This window comes from Cebus imitator, unplaced genomic scaffold, assembly GCF_001604975.1.
Source record: "Cebus imitator isolate Cc_AM_T3 unplaced genomic scaffold, Cebus_imitator-1.0 Scaffold92, whole genome shotgun sequence".
NCBI lineage: Eukaryota > Metazoa > Chordata > Mammalia > Primates > Cebidae > Cebus > Cebus imitator.
Genome location: NW_016107407.1, coordinates 11614961 through 11629560, shown reverse-complemented (window position 1 = coordinate 11629560; position 14600 = coordinate 11614961). Strand labels below are relative to the sequence as shown.

At 37.4% G+C, this 14600-nt stretch overlaps 1 long non-coding RNA gene across 1 annotated transcript in view; it reads right to left on the bottom strand.

Annotated features, from left to right (window-relative positions):
• The window catches only part of LOC119472264, a 25239-nt gene extending 13033 nt beyond the window's left edge, over positions 1 to 12206 (bottom strand). Inside the window, exon 1 of the long non-coding RNA XR_005201390.1 lies at positions 11913 to 12206. This is a non-coding gene — a long non-coding RNA (uncharacterized LOC119472264). The remainder of the gene's footprint in view (positions 1 to 11912) is intronic.
• Between the last annotated feature and the right edge of the window lie 2394 nt (positions 12207 to 14600).

Genomic DNA, 14600 nt, shown 5'->3' with positions numbered 1-14600 from the left:
CTTTCCCAACACCATTTATTAAACAGGGAATCCTTTCCCCCTTGCTTGTTTTTGTCAGGTTTGTCAAAGATCGGATGGTTGTAGATAAATTGTGTTGTCTCCGAGGCCTCTGTTCTGTTGCATTGGTCTATATCTCTGTTTTGGTACCAGTACCATGCTGTTTTGATTACTGTAGCCTTGTAGTATAGTTTGAAGTCCAGTAGTGTGATGCCTTCCACTTTGTTGTTTTTGCTTAGAATTGACTTGGCTATGCGGGCTCTCTTTTGGTTCCATATGAAGTTTAAGGTGGTTTTTTCCAGTTCTGTGAAGAAGGTCATTGGTAGCTTGATGGGGATAGCGTTGAATCTGTAAATTACTTTGGGCAGTATGGCCATTTTCACAATATTGATTCTTCCTATCCATGAACATGGAATGTTTCTTCATCTGTTTGTGTTCTCTCTTATTTTGTTGAGCAGCGGCTTGTAGTTCTCCTTGAAAAGGTCCTTTACATTCCTTGTTAGTTGTATTCCTAGGTATTTTATTCTCTTTGTAGCAATTGTGAATGGCAGTTCGCTCTTGATTTGGCTCCCATTAAGTCTGTTGTTGGTGTATAGGAATGCTTGTGATTTTTGTACATTGATTTTGTATCCTAAGAATTTGCTGAAGTTGCTTATCAGTTTCAGGAGATTTTGGGCTGAGACAATGGGGTCTTCTAGATATACAATCATGTGGTCTGCAAATAGAGACAATTTGACTTCCTCCTTTCCTATTTGAATATCCTTTATTTCTTTTTCTTGCCTGATTGCTCTGGCTAGAACTTCCAGTACTATATTGAATAGGAGTGGTGAGAGAGGGCATCCTTGTCTGGTGCCAGATTTCAAAGGGAATGCTTCCAGTTTTTGCCCATTCAGTATGATATTGGCTGTTGGTTTGTCGTAAATAGCTTTTATTATTTTGAGACACATTCCGTCAATACCTAGTTTATTGAGGGTTTTTAGCATAAAGGGCTGTTGAATTTTGTTGAAGACCTTCTTTGCATCAATTGAGATAATCATGTTGTTTTTGTCTTTGGTTCTCTTTATGTGGTGAATTACGTTTATAGACTTGTGCATGTTGAACCAGCCTTGCATCCCTGGGATGAAGCCTACTTGATCATGGTAGATAAGCTTTTTGATGTGCTGTGGCAATTGGCTTGCCAGTAATTTATTGAAGATTTTTGCATCTATGTTCATCATGGATATTGGCCTGAAGTTTTCTTTTCTTGTTGAGTCTCTGCCAGGTTTTGGTATCAGGATGATGTTGATCTCAGTCAAAACTTTTAACAGTCAGGAACTCAAGGATATATACTTAATCTGAAAAAAAAGGATATCTATTAAAAAAAACCTACACCAAATATTAGAGCCAATGGTGAAATATTGAGGGAATTGTCTTTATAGTCAAGAGCAAGACCCAACTGCTAACATCATTTCTTTTCAACATTCTACTAGTGAGCCTAGCCATCAAGGTAAGACAAGAATAAGAAGCATAAAGAGTAGAAAGAAACAAAACTGCCATTATTTACTGTTTATCTGTCTGAAAAATTCAGATGAATCTATGTATTGTTAGAATTGGCCATTTGGTAAAATTCTTTCATGTAAGATCAAGCTCAAAGTTAACTTTTAATACCAAGTATAGTCAAACGTGAAGAAACTGGAATTCTCACACTTTGATAAGGGAAGGGTTTGAGGCTTTATAAATATACCAATGATGAGTATTTGAGTAATTCTGCATGTAGACATAAATTTTAATTTTTCTTGAGTAAAAACCTAGAAGTAGAATTGATGGGTCATAAATAAATCCATATAAAATTTTATAAGAAACTTCTAACCTGTTTAAATGGTTGTTGTATCATTTTGCATTGCTACCAGCAATGTATGAGAATTTCATTTGCTCCACACTCTTACCATAATTTGGTATTTTTCATTTCAGCCATTCTAATAATGTTTTTATTTGCATATCCTTCAGAACTAATGATGTTGAGCATCTTTTCATGTTCATATCTGTAATCTGTAAATCTTGTTTGGCGAACTGACTTTTCAAATATTTTACCCATCTCTAATCAGTTTGTCTTACCACATTGATTTTTAAGAACTCTTTACATATTGTAGATGCAAGTCTGTTATCAGATATATATTTTGGAAAATATGTCTCAATCTATTTCTTATGCATTTCCTTACATTTAGCTTTTGAAGAGCTAATGTTTTTAATTGTGTAATATAATAATTTTTTATTTTATGGTTCACACTTTTTGTGTTCTAAGAAATCTCAGTGTAACCTAAAGTCACAAAATATTCTCCTATGTTTTCTTCTAAAAGTTTGAATCTTTTTAGGTCTTACATTTAGGTCTATAATCTATTTGGAGTAGATGCTTGTGTTTGGTCTGAGATAAGCATTGAGGCTAATGTTTTGCCTATGAATATGCAAATATTCTAGTGTGATTTATTTTAAAGATTATCATTTTCCTCATAAAATTTCTTTGGTATCTTCTTCAAAAGTCAATTGAACACATATGTGTGTTTCTATATCTGGAATTCTGTTGTGGCCCATTGATCTATATATCTTATCTTATTCTAAACATACATTCTTGCCAACTGTAGCTGTATAAGATTTGAAATTATGAAGAATTAAATCTTCCACTTTTGTTCTTTCTTTTCAAAATTCTTTTGGCTATTTGAGCTTTTTACATTTTTATATAAATTTTAGAATCAGTTTGCTATTTTCTACATAAAATCTAGCTAAAATCTTAATTGGGATTATAATGAATCTACAGATGAATTGGGGAACAATTAAAAGCAAAACAATAGGTAGTTTTCTAATTCATGAACATGGTATATCTCGCCGTTTATTTGTGTCTTTCTTAATTTCCCTCAGCAAAGTTTTAGAGTTTCTAGTGTACAACTCTTGCACATATCTTATTAAACTTATCTCGAAGTAGTTCACTTTTTTGGTACTATTCTGAAAGATAATTTTGAATTTTAATTCCCAATTATTCTTTACTAAAATATAGAAATGCAATTAGTCTTGTATATTTGCTTCATCTTCTGTGATCTTACTAAATTTACTCATCCTAGTAGCTTTATGGTAGATTATTTTGGATTTTCTATATAGACAATCAAGTTATCTATAAATAACAATAGTTTTATCTTTCTCTTCCTAATTGGAATGCATTTTATTTCCTTTTCTTGCTTTATTGTATCAGCAAAAGCCATCAGTAAAATGCTGAATAGAAATAGTATGGGCAAGTATATTGTCTTTTTTCTCAACGTTTTTCAAATGTTAGAGCAACTTTACATTTCTGGGATATATCCTACTTGGTCATCATGTATTATCCTTTTTATATATTGCTAATTTCAAGTTGCTAATATTTTCTTAGAGACTTTTACATGTATGTTCATGATAACTTTTAATCTGTAGTTTTATTTTCTTATAATATTATTTTCTGGTCTTGGTATCATGATAATTCTGGCCTCAGACTGTTAGAAAATATTCATCTGCTTCTGTTTTCTGAAAGAGTATAAATAAATTTGTGTTATATTATTCTTAAATGTTTAGTAAAATTTACCAATAAAGCCATCTCAGCCTGGAGTTTTCATCTTGGTTAGATTTTTAATCACCAATTCAATTTTTATAGATATAGGACTATTACCTATATCTTCTTGATTGAGCTCTGGTAGTTTCTATCCTTAAAACAATTTCTAAACTTCATCTATGTTGTCAAATTTATTGGTATAAAGCTATTCATGATAGTTTATTTCAATGATTAGGTCCTCTCTTTCGTTCCTGATATTGGTGATCTGTGTGATTCTCCTTTTATTTCTCAGTTAGACTGGCTTGAGTCTTATACTGGCTTGAGTCTATTAGTTCTTTCTTAGAACTAGATTTTGGTTGCATTGATTTTTTTTTCCATTGCTTTCTATTATCTATTTCACGGATTTTTTTGCTCTTTTTTACTTTTCTCCTTCTCCTTATTTTAGATTGATGTTTTTCAAGGTGGATGCTTAGATTATTACTTGAGACTTTTCTTATTTTCTAACATAATCACTTATGGTATAAGCTATATAATATAATATAATGCTATAACCTTACCTTTAAGCATGCTGTAGTAACATCACTAAGATTTTTATGTCATTCTAATTTTCATTCAGTTCAAAATGTTTTATAATTTTTCTTTTTTCATTTCTAATCCATAGATTATTTAGATGTTGGCTGGTTAACTTCCAAATATTTGGGGCTTTAAAAAATCTCTTCCTGTTACTGATTTTTAATTTTATTCTGTTGTTATCAGAGAAAATATTCCATATTTCTTCATAGCTCTTTGCAGCACCTCCTCTGACTGAAAATTATGCCTTTGCCTCTCTAAACTGGAAACTCTGTTTCCTCAGTTCAGAGAGACTGATGAGCTCCGTTTGGATGTCCCTTCCCTGCACTATAACCTGGAAACTCTTCAGTCACCCGAGACATTCACTGGGCTTACCACATTTGTTTTTATTCACTTAGCAGTCACTGTCCTGTGCCATATATTGTGCAATGTCTGAAAACCATTGTTTCATATACTTCATCTGTTTTCCTGGCTGTTTAAAGAGGAGAGGTAATTCTGGTTCCTTTTATTCCATCACTGCCGGAAACAAGTCAAAACTATTTCAAGTCATGTTATGTTTCCTCATAAACCAACAAACAGAAAATGCAACTTTAAAATGATAGCGTCTACAGTTGCTGAAAGAATATATCTAGGACTATGTTAAACAAAAGATATACAATGTGTAGAATATTATTAAACATGATAAAAACACATTATTGAATACCTAAACAAATGGAAGAAAAATACCATGTTGATGGATGGGAAAACTCAATATTGTAAATTTATTTACAGACTTAATGAAGTATCAATATTTTTAGTAGTTTTTGTTTTGCACGGAACATAAGAAGATGTTTATAACATTTGTATATAAGAGCAAATGACTAAGAATACCCAGGATACTCCTAAATAAGACCTATTGCCCAATCTGAAATCATGATTTATAATAAGTCAGATTTGCACAGTGGGTAATAGCACAACCTGGATGAGTAGATTGTCTACGTTTCAAATCTTGCTTAAGTACCTACAATCCATTTCTTTGAGATCAATTCCTTCATCTATATAATAATAGTGCCCACTTTGCAAGGTAATGATGAGGAATAAATAAATTAATATGTGAAAAGTTCTTGGGACAGTGGCTGGCATATCATAAATATAAATATATAGTTGCTATTTTATTATTATCTAGCTCTAAATCATTAAGACAGCAAAGGATAGAGATAGAAAAGTAGACAAACAAAACATTAGGGAACCAAGAAAAGACTCCCACAAAAATGGAATGACAAAGCTGAAATTTCAGATGTATGGAAAAGGGTAGGTTATGGTATGGGATTGATTATCCATGAGGAAAAATATGAACACTAAAAACAAATGTTCATTAGCTATAGAATGTAATATAGTCATTCCTTATAATATATTCATGCCATGCACCACCATAAAAAGTGAAAATGAATTACAGCATATCAGATACATATATACGTAAATCTCAAAAAACATAATGCTGAGCCTAAAAAAGTCACAGAAGAAAAAATGCAACTTACTTGAGGACATTTATGTAGACTTTTTCAAAAGCAAAACTAAACAATACATTGATTAGTGATATATACATATTTGTAAAACTATGAAAGAAAATAAAAGACTCATTAAAATTAAATCTGAGAAAGCTGTCCCATCAGGTTCTAAGGAGCATGTGACCAACTGGAGGTACTTAGAAGATTTCAAAGACTTCAAAGGGAAATGTATTATTGCTAAAGCTTGGCAATGGGTACACGTGTATTCTTTGTATTATCTTTACATTTTAGCACGTATCCTTTTTATGTTTGCTGCATTTTAAATTTTTTATTTCAAAATCATCTGAAGAGTATAGAAAAATCTAAATGAGTATTATTTGTGCTATACTAATAGTTTTCTGCCAATGTAAAAAAGTGTTACGTTGAATATTTTAAAATGTATCCTTGTGAAATGAACTTCTTGCTTTAACCTGACAAACTTTCTGAGTTATAAATGTCCCCTGGCAATTATTTCCAGAAAGCAGGCTTTCAATGGGTTAGAATTAGGGGTCTCCTGAGGACATAAAAGACATGTCCAGGAAGTGGGAAGAAATATAGGGAGCCAAGGGCTGTACAATAACATTAGAATATGTGAAAAATAAACTTATATTTCACAGTTTTCCTAGCTGCCAGTAAGTGGATAAATGTTTTGTCTATGATTTTTTTTTAGGGAGAAAATAATGTTTTCTGAATAATCCTACTTTCGATTAAGGATGTACTTTATCTCAAAAACAGACCTTAACGGCCTCATTCAGTTTTGTAAATTACAACTGTCTAAAAGGAGGAGGAACATCAAACCTCTCTTTAAAATAGATAGTGCTTTATTTTTCTACATAAATATCTGCATTGTCTTGTTTTGTGAACATGAGCCTACAGAGATATGAGAGGTATAGACTATTCTCACACATTACGCCATAAATTCTTCCTTTCATCTACTCTAAGCAGTATTCAGGGACTGATGTGAGCTGCTTTTTGCTCATAAAAACAAGTGCAGGGTGCTCAGTGGATCTTTATTTACTCATTTAGAAAATATGGAACACTCTGGTTCAGGACCCTCTGTAATATAATTCTGAGCATATTTTGGAAAGGCAGAGGATTTGCTAGCAGGGATTCTGAAGCCAACTGGAGGAAAATTCCCCCCCAATTTTAAGAAGGATTTACTACACCTCTCAAGAAAGAAGTGATCTCCAAGAAAAATATAAAGCCAGGGCCAGAGTACCAAGGAGCCAGAAGACAAGTTCTGAAAAGATATTCTCAGAGTCTTTATAAGACCATTGATCTCTAGCCTTGTCCATGATACGTAGAGTGGTCATTTGCATTTGTCTTCATTAAAGCGGAGAGAGAGAGAAGTTTTAAGTTCCCTTACACAGGCATGTTATATCATCTCTGTGTTGCAGTGTGGCAGTGTGACAATGCAAGGGAACATGGTGGATCTGCTGGGCAGCCATGGTTAGGCCTCAGAGAGAAAACCACGTCCCTCTTCTGGGTACAGAGTAACTCTGGTCATCTTCTTAAACCTGCCTTGTGAAAGCACAGCTTGCATCTAGTCATTGCCCAGGCTGCAGAAAGCTAGAGGGAGAGAGTGGACCATTGTCTAACCCTCATTTCATAAGAAGTTCAAACACCAACTACATGAAAATATGAATTCAAATAATTTATATTGTGACAAAATAGGCATAACATAAAATGTATCATTTTGAGCATTTTAAAGTGTGCAGTTCTGTGGCATCATGTCTGTTCACATTGTTGTTAATACGGTTTCACTCTGTGTCCTCACCCAAATCTCATCTCAAATTTTAATCCCCACATGTCAAGGGAGGGACCTGACGGGAGGTGATTCGATCATGGGGGTGATTTCCTGCATGATGTTTTCATCATAATGAGGGAGTTCTCATGAGATTTAATGGTTTAAAAGTGGCACTTCCCCCTTCGCTCTGTGTCTCCTGCCACCACGTGAGAAGTGCCTGGCTTCCCCTTCGCCTTCTACCATGATTGTAAGTTCCTGAGGCCTCCTCATCCGTGTGCAACTGTGAGTCAATTAAACCTCTTTCCTTTATAAATTACCCAGATTCGGGCAGTTCTTTGTAGCGGTGTGAAAATGGACTAATACAGTTATGCAACCATACTCACCGTCTGTCTCTGACACTTCTTCATCTTCCTCAACTGAAACTTTGTACCCATTAAACATGAACTCCCCATTTCTCCCTTCCCTAGTACCTGACAGCCACCATTCTAATTTATGTCTGTATGAATTTGGTAACTATAGGAACCTCACATAAATAGGATCATACAGTATTTGTCCCTTGGTGACTGGCTTTTTTCACATAGTATAAGGTCCTCAAGCTTCATTTACATTGTAGCACATGTCAGACTTTCCTTCCTTTTTAAGGCTGAAGAATATTCTATTGTGTTTCTGCCACATTTTATTTATCCATCTATCTTGTTTATTCATATATCCATGGACACTAAGGTTGTTTCTACCTTTTAGATCTTGTTAATAATACCACTACAAGCATGGCTGTACAAATATCTGTTTGAATCTTTGCTTTCATTTCTTTTGGGTATATCCTAGCAAACGGAATTGCTGGATCTTATGGTAATTCTAAGTTTAATTCTTTGAGGAACTACCATTCCATTTTCCACAGCCACTATCCCATTTTATATTCCCACCAACAGTGCACAAGGGTTCCAACTTTTTCGCATCCTAATCAACACTTATTTTCTGTTGCCTTTGTTTTTTGTTATTTTTTTTTATGATACCCATTCTCATGTATGTGGATTCTTATTGTGCTTTTGAGTTTCAGTTCTCTAATGATTAGTGATGTTGAGCATTTATTTATTTATTTAGAGACAGAGTCTTGCTGTGTCTCCCAGGCTGGAGTGCCGTGGCACAATTACTGCTCACTGCAGCCTTGATCTCCCAGGCTAAAGTAATCATTCCACCTCAGCCTCGCAAGTAGCTGTAACCACAGCACACGCCACCACATCCAGCTATTTTTGTATTTTTCATAGAGACAGGGTTTTACCATGTTGCCCAGGCTTATCTCAAACTCCAGGAGTCAAATGATCCGCCCACCATGGCCTCCCAAAGTGCTGGAATTACAGGCACGAGCCACTATGCCCGGCTGCTGAGCATCTTTTTATACGTTTCTTGGCCTTAAATAATTTTTAAAGCTGTGCAATTTCACTTTCAAAAAGCCATTTCTTAATTTCACTATTTGTGTGCATGTGTCTGATTTCTTTATCACTTATGTGTAAAATTTATGTAGTTTGAGTAAAGAGGGAAAATGGAAATGGAATCTTTAAACACATTTAAAAACATTTGTGTTTCCTTTGTTGATGATCACATGATTTTCAAAATGTTTAATGGACTTACTTTGTCCTCATCCTTCATCAAAAGTTAATTAACATGTAGAATTGTCCTAGAAGCTAAACACATTCTTAGGTTTATTCATTTTTGCTCATGGTTTCTCATACCTCCCACTGCCGTTAAATCAGAACCTTGGATACAACAAAGGATTTCTGTAGGTAGCTCAGAAAATTAGCAGACGTATGTTGAACTACATGTCATCCTACGTTTCCACAGGTGCCTACAATTCATGAAATAACCTTCTTTTTTTAATATTTGGCTTTTAGTAACCTGGAAAATCCAATGTGTTGGATGCTTTATAATAACTAAGAAGTTGAGGAAGAAAACTAAATGAAACCCCATCACTCTTACAAGTTACAGTCAAAGAATTGATAAACTCATTTGATTGCCAAATAATCATTGCAGTGTTACTTAACTCCTTTAAGTCTTCATAGTTTTGTTACTTTGTTTTGTTTTTGAGATGGAGTCTTGCTTTGTCATCCAGGCTGGAGTGCAGTGGTGCATTCCTGGCTCACTGCAACCTCGGCCTCCTGGATTCAAGCATTCCTCCCACCTCAGCCTCCCAAGTAGCTGGGACTACTTCTTGGGAATACGTTTTGTATTTTTTTGTAGAAATGGGATCTCACTATGTTGCCCAGGCTGTTCTCCAACTCCTAGGCCCAAGTGATCCCGCTCCCAAAGTTCTGGTATTGCAGGCATGAGCTACTGTGCCCGGCCTCTTCATGAGTTTTATCTGTTTGTTTTCTGTCTCAGAACTATGTAAGTCTCACTGGGATCCTTTAAAGAGAGGGAGGGGACTCCATCACTGCCTCACTTGCATTTTAAAGTAGGAGGTCATGCCCATTAGACTCACAAGTATTTAAAACTTCATGGATACATCTGAATGCATATTACTATTATTACTAATAAGTCATAAGAATAACTTCTAAGTTACCCAGTGTTTTTAGGTTGCCATCCTTTAATGCTTTAAATTACTTTCAATAATATCACTGGAGACCACCCTATTAAGAAATAGCTTATTTTTACTTCAGGATTCTACTCTCAAATATAAAATTTTAACTTGCACTGAGAGCCAAGATAATTCTTAAAATGGCACATGGAAAAACTGTGACTACAAAACTCCAGCCTCCATCCCAGCCTGGCAGTCTAACACATTTTTGTACAACTTTTCAAACTGCTTCTAAATCCACTGTTGGTTCAGATAAGTCGCTCAGCCTTCTATGTAAGGGAGTGTTTTGCAATAAAAACCCAAAAAAGTTCCTCTTGGCACTGACAATTTTATAACATAATGAAGCATGTCCTAAATAATTTTAAGATTCTTTTATAATATAGAAGCACAGATGGGTGACATCATGGTATAAAGCAACTTTTACTGAAATCATAAAAAATGCTTTTTAAAGGGTTCTTAGAAATTAGAGTTGGTAAATCAAGAAATCTTTCTTTAGCACTTGACTAGAAAATTGAGGAATCTGAACTTACAAGCCTTTGTCTTGAATTTAGGAAGCATGAACATTGTACAGAATAAATGCAGACCGCAAATTCAGTTATCAAGCACTCACAGCATGCCTCCCTACATGTGGCCACCCATATAAAGTAACTGTCAGTGTAAAATGGCAAAGCATGATATACTACAAGTAGCCAAAGAGGTGGACCTTGTGCTTCTCCCCACTATGTTTTACAGTTAAGTTAGAATCAATATTGGCTGTTCTTGGAGACCATCATGACACTTACTTCAAGTCTGTCAATGTAATATAATGTCCAAATAGTAGAGTGAAATAAATTTAAGAAATTGTTCACATCTAGGTTTGGAGCCATAGCAAAGTTCACCCATCTACACACAAATGGAGGCAAAAAATCTGTATAACAAGTATTGGGCAAGGAGACAGGAATCAGAATGTTAGCATTCATAAATGGTTTTAATTGGCTGCTATTGAACAGGTGTCAATAAAATACTAGTCAATTTGTCCAGCCACCTGTTTTTACAAATAAAACTTTATTGGAACACAGCCTTGCCCATTCATTGCCATTTTTTCTATGACAGTTTTCACACTCCAGTGGTGAAGTTGAATAGTTGAAGAGAGGCCCTACAATTCAAAAAGTTGAAAATATTTACTGTTTGGCCCATTACAGAAAAAGTTTGCTATAGAACATTCTGCTAGGATATCAAGCCAATCTTAAGGCAGGAAAAAGTAGAAAAACTGGGATTAAGCCAGGGTGAAGCAGGACATGGGTATTTTATAACTAATAAAATTATTACCTTTAATTCATATGCTTTCTTACAATTGTCAAAGTCTTTTGTATTCGTTATCCCACTTGATGGTTGGAATAACCCTGTGCTATAAACAGGGTAGTTGCCACAATACTTTTTTCAAGGTGATTTGGCCCTGAGAAGTGAAGTGATTTCTCCTGGGTTACATAACAAGTGGGGGTCTTCTGGCAGGGTGAGCTTAGAAGTCAGACAAAGCTGGCCAGGTGCAGTGGCTCACACCTGTAATCCCAGCACTTTAGGGCACCAAGGCAGATGAGCCCAGGAGTTCAAGACCAGCCTAGGCAACACGGTGAAACCCCAACTCTACAAAAAATACACACACACACACACACACACACACATGCACACACACACACACACACACTAGCCAGGCATGGTAGCACAGGCCTGTGGTCCCAGCTACTTAAGAGGCTGAGGCAGGAGGATCACCTGAGCACAAGAGGTTGAGGCTGTGGTGAGCTGCAGTCACACTACTGCACTCCAGCCTGGGTAATAGAGTGAGGCCTGTCAAAGAAGGAGAAGGAGAAGGAGAGGAAGAAGAGGAGGAGGAGGAAGAGGAGAAAGGGGAATGGACGGGAGGGAGGGAGGGAAGGGGAGGAGGAGTTGGAGTCAGAGTTGGACAAAGCTTACCAAGTTGTTTGTCTTGACATCTGGTCAGAAAGCAAGATCAGCAGGCAAGGCAAAGGAGAAATTTCAAGAAGCCCAGCAGACACCTTGCTCAGGCACGTTACACCTCAGGAGAAGACGCAGACATCCTGGAGCATGTTTCCTTGCTAACCTTTTTGGAGGCTTGCTGGTTGCACACAGGAAGCTGTTCTGCTCACATCCTCCAGGCTGCTGCCTTTCCATCTGCTCTTCAACACAGGATGTTGTTCTCCCAGATCAGAGCTGCTGGATTCCCATGACACGACACTCATGCACACATCCTCTCTGCGGACTCTTGCAGCCACCCAAGTACAGCGCATTTTGAGGTCTGGCACACAGCATCCAAGATGACAGAGGCAGTCTTCCCAGGTCACTGCTGTAACTAAACAGCTATTCTATGTTCACACACACTGTACACGTGGATGGCGGCCAGACTTTATGCTTTGTTGAGAAGAGGGCAAATTCTAGGGCCAGACTGACTGAGTTTAATTCCTGCTCCTGTACTTAGTATCTGTGAGCTCTAGGGTGAGTTTCTGGGCCTCTGAGAGTTTCAGTTTGCTCATCTGTGAACTGGAGATAATAGTGGTGTCTACCTTGTAGCATCACCATGAAAGATGAATGACTTAGGACAGTGTTGGGCATATAGTAAGTGCATAACAAGTGTTAGCAGTTGTTCTTAATGATCACTACTGTCTCAAGGAGAGCCAGGGCCCTGCCAAAGCCTGTAGCATTTTCTTCTTGGGAGGCAATTTTTTGTCTTGGGGTACCTGATGCCTTTACACCCTCAGTTGGATATAAATTGTCACCAAAATATTTGCTCACATCTTGCAGATTGGAAGGCAGATAGAACTTTGGGAAAAAACACTCCATATTTGCAACACCAACATGCTGATACGCTAGGAAGACACTAATCACCCCAGCTTCTGAGGTGGAGCGTAGTTTCCTGGAAAGGTGGTCAGGGCTGATTAGTATCACCAGCTCAGGGTGAAAACCCCAGGTAGACATGCACAGAACTCTTGTAACATGAGGTTCTTCTTAAGGATTATGAAGAAATGAAGGAGGGTATTCCCTTATAGATGATCTCTGTTTCCATGTTCAAAACTGCAAGAAGTTTGTTTAAAGCCCATAGGAGGAATTTAGGTTAGCTACAAGAAAGAACTAGTAAATATGGAGATTTCATGTGCTGTCAAAAAAGCAAAGTCAGCTATGCCTTTGGGATTTGGAAAACAGAATAGACTCAGAGAGATGTGAGGCAGCTGGAAGGCAGGCATTGCTGAACCAGGAATGCACAGGAGATCCTCAGAGCCAGCCCTCAGCTATGGATGGAAGGAGCAGTCATGCATGGGCAGCCACTGGTGTCAAATCCTGCCAGAAAACAAGTATACATTAGCAGGTAGAACTTCTCATTAGAGCCCAGGTGAAGGCCAGCCAAGAACAGGGTTACTACAGGCTGTGGCCTTGAACCAGACCGAGGGAGGAGAGTCCCAAAAGCCGCCTCCTACACTGGGGCAGCCAAAGAACAGTCAGGCAGCTCAGGCAGTTACAAAAGCAGAATCCAGAAGCTTTGGTTCCTCAGAAGAGCTAGTTCACTTACCCAAGCTTCGTATTTGGAATGCCATAATGTTCTCTCTCTTTGGTGAGGACTGACTTCAACAGAAAGGATTTCCAGACAGGTCTTGAAGCATCCAGTCACAAAACCAGAGATATATGTGGGGAGGGGGTCAGGGAGGCCCAAAAGTACAATGAATCATTTAATAGTGATATCACTCAAGATGGTTCAAGAAGATGTTCTCATGCTGAAAAGTGATGGTAGCTGGATTTGGAATAGACAGGTGTATTCATCCCTTTGCATGGCTATAAAGAAATATTCAAGACTGGGTAATTTATAAAGAAAAGACGTTTCTTTGACTCATGGTTCTACAGGCTGTACATGAAGCATAGTGCCAGCATCTGCTCCTGATGAGGCCTCCAGAAGCTTGAAATCATGGCAGAAGGTGAATGCGAACCAGCAAGTGACATGCCAAGAAAGGGAGCAAGAGAGAGGGGAGGCCCCCGACTCTTTTAGACAAACAGATTTCACGTGGACTAATAAAGTGAACTAACAGAGTGAGAATGCACTCCTTACCATGAGGACAGCAACAAGCCATTCATGAAGGATTCACCCCTATCACCCAAACATCTCCACTAGGCCCACCATCAACATTGGGGGTTGAGACTTGGACACACACCTAAACCAAATCAACAGGGTTGGAAAGCACTTGGAATTTTCGAGTAGGAAGAAAACTTCCAGTCCCATCCTTTCTGAACAGGCCAAAGGATGATCAGGCCAATTCCAAAGGTGCTAACAGTGAAATCATGAGACTCAGGGAGAAGATCTATAGGGCCCTGGAAAGCAGAGGCTGTCACCAACACATGCAGGGGACTTGTTACAAAGTCTTAAGGAAAAGGCAAATGTTAGGCTTCAGTGTGTTGAAACTTGATAGGATTAGGACATTGTGGGGAGATACTAGCCCAGAAGGGGTCACACATAGAAATGAAACCCAGGCTGGGGGTGGTGGCTCAGCCTATAATCCCAGCACTTTGGGACACTGAGGCAGGAGGATCATCTGAGGTCAGGAGTTCAAGACTAGCCTGGCCAACATGGTGAAATCCCATCTCTACTAAAATACAAAA